The 7592-nt window shown below is 40.8% G+C and overlaps 1 long non-coding RNA gene across 2 annotated transcripts in view; it reads right to left on the reverse strand.

The window, feature by feature from the left end:
- The window catches only part of LOC116686133 (uncharacterized), a 12407-nt gene that overhangs the window by 2525 nt on the left and 2290 nt on the right, over positions 1-7592 (reverse strand). The window contains exons 3-6 of one of the 2 annotated variants that reach the window (XR_004331156.1): positions 2861-3001; positions 2479-2620; positions 2244-2340; positions 707-871 (exon numbers count right to left, since the gene is read on the reverse strand). This is a non-coding gene — a long non-coding RNA (uncharacterized LOC116686133). Of the gene's footprint in view, positions 1-706; positions 872-2243; positions 2341-2478; positions 3002-7592 lie in introns of both variants that reach the window. The other variant, XR_004331155.1, reaches the window with a different exon arrangement.

Consider the following 7592-nt stretch of genomic DNA (forward strand, 5'->3'; position numbering starts at 1 on the left):
ATTTCGTCTGTAAAGCCGTGCCTGTGTTTGGATCTGTCCGCGCCGGTCCACACTTCTGACATTTGTCTCCAGTTTTAACTGTTATTAACACAGCTGTATATTGTTAAGCATGAGGGGCAAACCTGTATTTGTACCAGTGTTTCCATGGTAACTCTGCTATCGCGGCCGCCACGGCGAAGAACACAGAAGAAGTTATTGAATGAAACTAACTTCAGTTGGTAGAGTAACAGCGTGAGACGGAGCTGCTGGACCTGGGCCAGAGATGTGACCCATGGCCAAAATATCATAGTTCATAAAAATGCAGCGCAGTGACGATACAGACATTTCATACACACACGACGTGCTGGATCCGTTCATAATGAGTCAGCCGTCTCTCTGAGCCTAGGTGACAATAAAATTTGTTTTGGTTAAAAATCAACAAATAATCGTGATCAAAATAGTCATGATTATCATTTTGGTCCTAATCCATTCTATTTTTTCCCCTTCAGAAGACATCCTGTAACCTCCACTGTCCCCAGTACAGGCAGCAGCAGATATCTCCAAGCCTGGGCACTCACATTAAAAAGCTCTGCATGGCTAGATAAATTGCCGCTAGACGTAAGTGAAAACAGGTTTTGGGAGGACGGATACCTTAAATACAAGAAAGAACTCACCAAAAACACTGCAATTATGTTGTTTTCTGACAATGAGAGTGTGTAAGTGATACCTCTGGTTTTCACAAAGCCGTCTCTTATCAGTATGGGACAGAAGGCGAGCTCTGTCGCCCCGTTTTGATTTGTCCCGTGATTTATCAGGAAGCAGGCGTTGTGTCCTCTGGCGCCGTGAGGCAACTGACCAGTCTGCTCCGGCAGAATCCCAGACAAGTCACTTCCTGCAAATACACAAAACGCTGTAAATGAAGGGGAATTCTGACCAGTTTTACTGAGCAGAGAGAGGGACTTATTCACTCTTGTCAAACTTTTGGTCTCCTGACAGGAGAGGAAGTACCTGCCCTTTTTATCCCTGGGATGAAGTTCAAATCAATTTATCATCACACACAGGGTGTCATTTGTAAACATTTTATAGTATAGTGTATATACTACAGTGTTCGCCATATACTGTTTATAAGGTCTATAAAAGGGACTTTTTACAAAGCACAAACGTGTGCATCAGAAACCTTAATGAATGAGAACCCTGGTGTAAACAAACCAAGACCAAATTTGGGTTTCTTCCCGCCTGCTGAGGTAAAGCACATTGTAGCTGGAAAACGGCTCAGAGTGGATGACAATAAAGGCACTGTATGTGAGCAACAAACAAGGTTTTAACTGTAGTTACTTTTTTTTAAGTATTTCAAAGTATCCTGGTATCATTTTAAAATCATTGCATCATCTCCACATTGCTTGTCTTGACATAAGAAACTTGCATCCTTTTTTCAAAGCGAGACTCCAGCCTCCCTTGTGCCACCTGTGCTTTGCATATGGCGGCTGTAATTGATGCTAGTCTCCATGTTTTGGGTCAACGGCTAAGTGGGACAGAGCTCCTGCTGTCCCACATACTGTAGCCGTGAGGTCCTGCGGCTGCTGCAGACTGATAAAAGGCTTAAAATGGGCCCACCAACAGGAAGCAGAGTACAGCAAAAGATCTGAAACTTTTAAAGATCTTTAACAGGGTTTCTTAACCTTCACTGGCCTGTGACAATGTTAGAGCCCAAAAATTCTCATCTATCTATTGAGCTTTTTTTGGGGGGGGATGGGCTTAAATTCTACAGGACAGAAGACTTGAAAGGGGAGAGTTTTGGGAATGACCTGCAGCCGCTGCGTTGAGTAGTAAACCTCTACATATGCTACTGCCTCCAAATACAATAAAGACAATTGCATTTTTTTCTTTGGAAAGACCTTCTAGTGATCTCACTGTGGAGTACGTTTAGCAGTTTCCACGAGGTTGGCTCAATTATGGAGGAAAAGAAAATGTGAACCTAACCTCCTCTTTATCAATAAAAGATTTATCACGCTCCAAAGAAAGCACCAGTGGTGGAATGGAGCTAAGCTCATTACTCAGGTACAAATTTGAGGTACTTGTACTTTTAATGCCGCTTCTACTCCGTCACATCTCAGAGAGAAATATTGTACTTTTCACTCCACTATATTCATCTGACAGCTAGGGCTGCACGATATTGACAAAATGTGATATTACAAAAGTTGGAGGAAAACACATCGTAACAATATTCATAGATTCATAACAATATAGTGCACAGTGAGACTTACACACGGCTCCGTGTGCGGCTGGACCACAGGGCAGTCGTAGAGGAAGGATGTCCAAACTCTGCCTACACCGCCTTTTCTAAAGCTGCGGGATAGCTGCCTGGGAGAAAAAGGTGCAGGATAGGATTTGGTGCCGTTTGTCTAGTTCATTCAGAAGTTTCTTGAAGTCTTTTCTACTCACTGTCATCATATCTTAGACCAGATAAAATGTTATAGCAGATTTACGTTTGCCTCTTACCTGTGCATCTTGTTGTACAGGTAGTATTTCTTCACTTATGCCGTCACACTGTCGAAATATGCACACACGCCATGTGGTACGCTCCATAGCGTTTGTCACATGATGGACCCGTGCGCTGACGTGCACTAACCTGTGCAAGTAACTGGCCAATGAAACATGGTCATTAAAGCGTTTCAAGCTCTAAATCAAGCTTTAGTTACTTTACACATCAAGATTGTTGAACATAAAACATGTAGATTATAAAATATGTTTTATTGTAGATTAAATTATCCAACACTAGGAGGGCCTAGAAGTACAGCTGACATGATTGAAATTAGACTATTAAGCACTAGGACTGTGATGGTATAGAGTTTTTCTTAGTAGTGAAGAAGCAACGTATCACCGTGGTTTGGCGGTTAACCGCCACCCCCTGACGAGAGTAGTGGAAGTTAGAGCGAGAAGGCCAGGGAGCCTTAAGTGAGTGACGTCAGTGCCCGTGCGGCAAGGAGAGCGAGCTGTAACGGAGAGCAGCGTAGGAGTGCCACTGTGAGGAAAAGGAGATACCAAAGTTGATGTAAAGGGAGTTAAAAGTGAACAATAAAACAAGCTAGAGCTTCTCAAGACACAGTGGCTTTACCTATCCTCAGTACTGCCGGTAAAGTTACCCCCGAAACAACACTGGCATAAACCTAAACCTGTGTCCAGCCCGGCTAGCAGCAGAGTGGGTGACTCAGCAGTTATCTAACTTGTTGCTGTCTCTACCAAGATAAGCCGTTCTGTTTTAGGATACTAAACCTGCATGCAGGCTGAAATTCAACCGTGTTATTTTATCGTGATAAAGCTATAAACAGAAGGACACTCCACTAGCTGCTAGGCTAACGTGCAATGGTAGACACTGCAGCTGTAACGTTAATGTGTCCACATCCACCTCAGATCAACCATCCATCCATCCATCCCCATGTGCAAAGCTGAATTGACGAGCAACTGAAGTTTTTTTCCTCTCCATAAACTCTTAAATTTAGGATAGAACGATGAGGATAGCTACACTATATATATATATATATATATATATATATATATATATATATTTTTTTTTTTACGAGATCTCGCGAGATTAAAACGTGACAAGATTTCTCGTCGAGGTGAAAAGTTGTCTCGTGAGGCGATGTGATGTCAGCGTGATGGAGCGTGAAATTACTATTGAAGATCCCCCTGCCACTTTTAAATCATTTGTGTGGCAACATTTTGGTTTTTTCTGCGGAAATGATAAACGGCGAAAGAGTGACAGACAAGACAAACACAATATGTAAACATTGTAAGAAAAAAATGCCGTATACCGAAGCTAACACGAGCACTATGCAAAAACACTTACAGCTCCACCACCTCTACAAAGAAGCCAAGGTCAAGGTTGTACAGAGTCTGAAAGAGGCAGAAAGCATCGCCATAACTACTGATGGTTGGACTTCTAGGTGTACGCAGGGCTATATCACAATTACAGCCCACATTTTGCAGTGTTTGCACGTCCTTTACTGCATATAATTCATTAAAATAGTTTTTAAAAAAAAGTTAAATAACAAACATCATTAATAGTTATTTCAAAATGCACTAAATTGCTTTGCATTTTGTGATTTTTCAGGTGAATAAAAAAACTTTTCATTCATATATTTCATCGAGGATTTCTTTAAAAAAATTGTTTAAATCTCGTCTCGTTCTCGTGAACCCAATCTCGTGAGTGTCTCGTCGAGTAAGCGTTCGTCACACCCCTAATATATTATATAATATTATAATATTATTATATTAATATATTACCACACACACACACACACCACCACACACACACACACACACCACACACACACCACACAGATGTGTAATAGACAGGCAGTGTGATAGAGGTGGTTTAACCTACTCAATCTGTAAAGTGTCTTGAGATAACTCCTGTTATGATTTGATACTGTAAATAGAATTGAATCAATTTCCAAAAGTGATTTTTTTATTCCTCTTTTTAGTCAACTTTAGCATGCCGTGTAAATTCTGCAAGCCTGTGGCTAACTGAGAGCACCACAGATCAGCAGTGAACAATAGTATTGCTGCAGAGTTAATAGGGCCTCCTCCACCTTTTACCACATTAAGATCAAGGTCAATTAGCATATAAAACAAACAAGACCATGACTGATGTGAGCAAGGTGCTACTGGCTCAAGAAAACAGGAGTTACATACTTATTATATATCACCTTAATATCGGTTGATTGGCCTTTATCCTTCGTCTTGTTCTTAAGAGACATTTTAGGTGAAGCCATCTGGGAATCTGACAAGCTTTTTGCAGATTTCTTTTTCTTGGCAGGAAAGATAACTCACCTTACCTACAAAATGGTGACAAAAATATATTATCAATTTAGAATGAGTTCTCAAAAAACACTTGAACACTCTCCCTATATCACATAACATGTGACACCCTTGCACACAAGTGAGAGCAACGGTGCTATCATTATATACATCATTTACAGTAATAAGGCAACATGAAAAATGCCAAGTGAGTGCTTCTAGGCCCGAAACAGAGCCGAAAACCTCCATCACAAAAATGTTACAAAGCAGGAAGAAGTTGGGAACTCCGCTAAGGTGTGAGCCACTTTTAGACAGCAACACAGCAAAGCTGAACATTAGGAAATGTATGAACTAATCAAAATCTCAAAGAGAGATAGTGATTATACTGCAACTAGAACATACAGCACACAGAACGGTAAACACACACGTTAAATGCACGGTCGCTACACCTACAACACCAATAGGCTACATTAGCATGCAATGGTTAATGTGGAACAATCCAAAGCGAGACTAATGACAACATAGCTAATGCAACTTTAACATACAGCGCTCAGTGACGGTAAACTAACATTAAATACAGGGTAGCCTACACCCACGACACAACTAGGCTACATAGCATTGCAAGAGGGTAATGTGGCTAACATGTCAAAGCGAGACTAATGTAAATAGCTACTGCAACTTACAGCGGTCAGTAATACCAACGACGCGACATTAGCATCGCAAGAGGTTAATGGGACTAGCTTAATTGGTGTTAGGTAAGCTAACGCGATAGCATTGCTTCACGAATGACCAACATAATTTACTAAAACAATTCCTGAACATATACTGTGTTATATTATATATATATATATATACCCAACACACTGATAAGCATTAACCGTTGAAGGGACTCACCTAAAAAAGGGAGTGTTTGCATGGAACAAACTTTCCTAAAACTGGAGGAGGAAGCTAACCTCATACGCCAGATTTCCTTAACAAAAGAACTCGACGTTGTTTCGTCATAGCGCGAGAACCCGTCCGAGGCATCATTTACTGACGTCTCTTTCCAATTTAGCCTTTTAGGGTTTTAGGGTATGATGTTAAACATGATGTATTTAAAGAACTGTTAAAGTCGATTGTTACACAACCACATGACATGTCAAATCAAAGATGGCGCAGATTCCGTATCGTTCACTAACCCAGTGCTCCTCAGAATCAGTGTGCTCAGCATGCCCCTGGTGGTCTCGCCATTTCTGCCGGAACTAATGTTTTTTTTTTGTTATTGTAAATTGACTGACGTGACGACATTGAAATTGAAATTCATCTTGACCGCTTTTGTTCATATTCACTCGCCAGACCTCCACAGCAATGGTTTATTGGCATTTCTTTTAACCAATCCAATCAGTTTGGGCAGTATAATGGCGTTTCCAATAATGATAGGCTACCTGAGGTGACTGAGGTGGTACTAAAAAAGTACTTGTAGCAGGTACCAGGGACTTTTTTTCAATGGAAACCAAAAAAGTAGAGTTGAGGCAAGTAGAATAGATACCATGCAGTGGAAAAAAACGCCATAAGCGAGAACCATGGTGCCGCTGCAAAACCAAGGGGTAAGCCTCTCCTCTCTAAGCGGAGCTCCTGTGGGCAATTTTGATGCTAAGAAGCCATCACCCACCGTTAGCATCCCATTGACTGGCACCACTTTGACAGTGAATTACTACATCTGAAGCGTTTAAAGACTATTTGTCCGTTGTTTATTTCTAAAGAAACACAATGTATTAAAAAAGGTTCAATTACCTTGTAGCTCGACGTTTTTGTAAAATAAAAAAAACAATTGGCATAACCACTTACTGTCGCACAGTAGAGGAATTACCGTATAGTACAGGGTACGCTCACAGACAGTTTGAACTAACATTAGTTGTTAGGTTTAATTACTAATGTTAACTAGCATGTTAATTAGCAATAATAAGCCTATGCCTATGTTTCCCCTTACATATACCTATGTTCTCCGTCTCTGCTGATTGGGAATGATGAGATTTCTCTTGCACAGCTACCAGAAGACTTACAACTTTCAGACAGGTTGCTCACGTCACAGCTACGTCTTCCAGCTCAGTGGAGGCTGCGCAGTAACGCTCAGCATCACCGGGAAAAGAGCTTCTAACGGACTTTACTGGTCTCCGTCCAGAACAACGGGGTCTGTTGGTCCATTTCTTTACCTGTATGTGCAAAAGCTCAGAAAGGAACTTGTTTCGATGGAACATGTATACGTTCACAGGTTTTAGCTCTAGAACAACTACTAAATGGGCTTGCGGCACAATAACTTTAAATTCTCCATGAGATAAAGTTTTTAAAGCCTTACCTCAGTTTATCTTTTCAAAAACTAACTATTCCTAGAAATAAATTATAGCCACGTTGTGGCTGTTAGAAACATCTTGCATAATAATATCTGGGATTTTAGAAGACACCTGTTTTTGGTTTGAAGTACCTCCTGCACATCAGCAAACAGGTTTTCTCTCCAAATATGGATTTACTGCAGACTGAGTGAAACCCTTCACGTAACAAGTACCGAGGGGAAAAACATCATCATGAGTCACAATCTGACAGCTCGGTGTATAGGACGAAGCGGGGGCAGACAGATTGTCCTCTGAGAAATGTCGACTAATTGTGATAATGTGTCCAATGCTGTCAGCAAGATGCCAGGAAGACAAAAAAAACAAACGTCTGCACAAAGAAAACACAAATGCAGCATTTCCGGGAATTACGTTTCATGGTAAAACCTTTGTCAGCTAATTAAATTTCTATTTTTTTATTTTTTACAGACGATATTATTGCCC

The sequence above is a fragment of the Etheostoma spectabile genome, unplaced genomic scaffold (assembly GCF_008692095.1).
Source record: "Etheostoma spectabile isolate EspeVRDwgs_2016 unplaced genomic scaffold, UIUC_Espe_1.0 scaffold314, whole genome shotgun sequence".
NCBI lineage: Eukaryota > Metazoa > Chordata > Actinopteri > Perciformes > Percidae > Etheostoma > Etheostoma spectabile.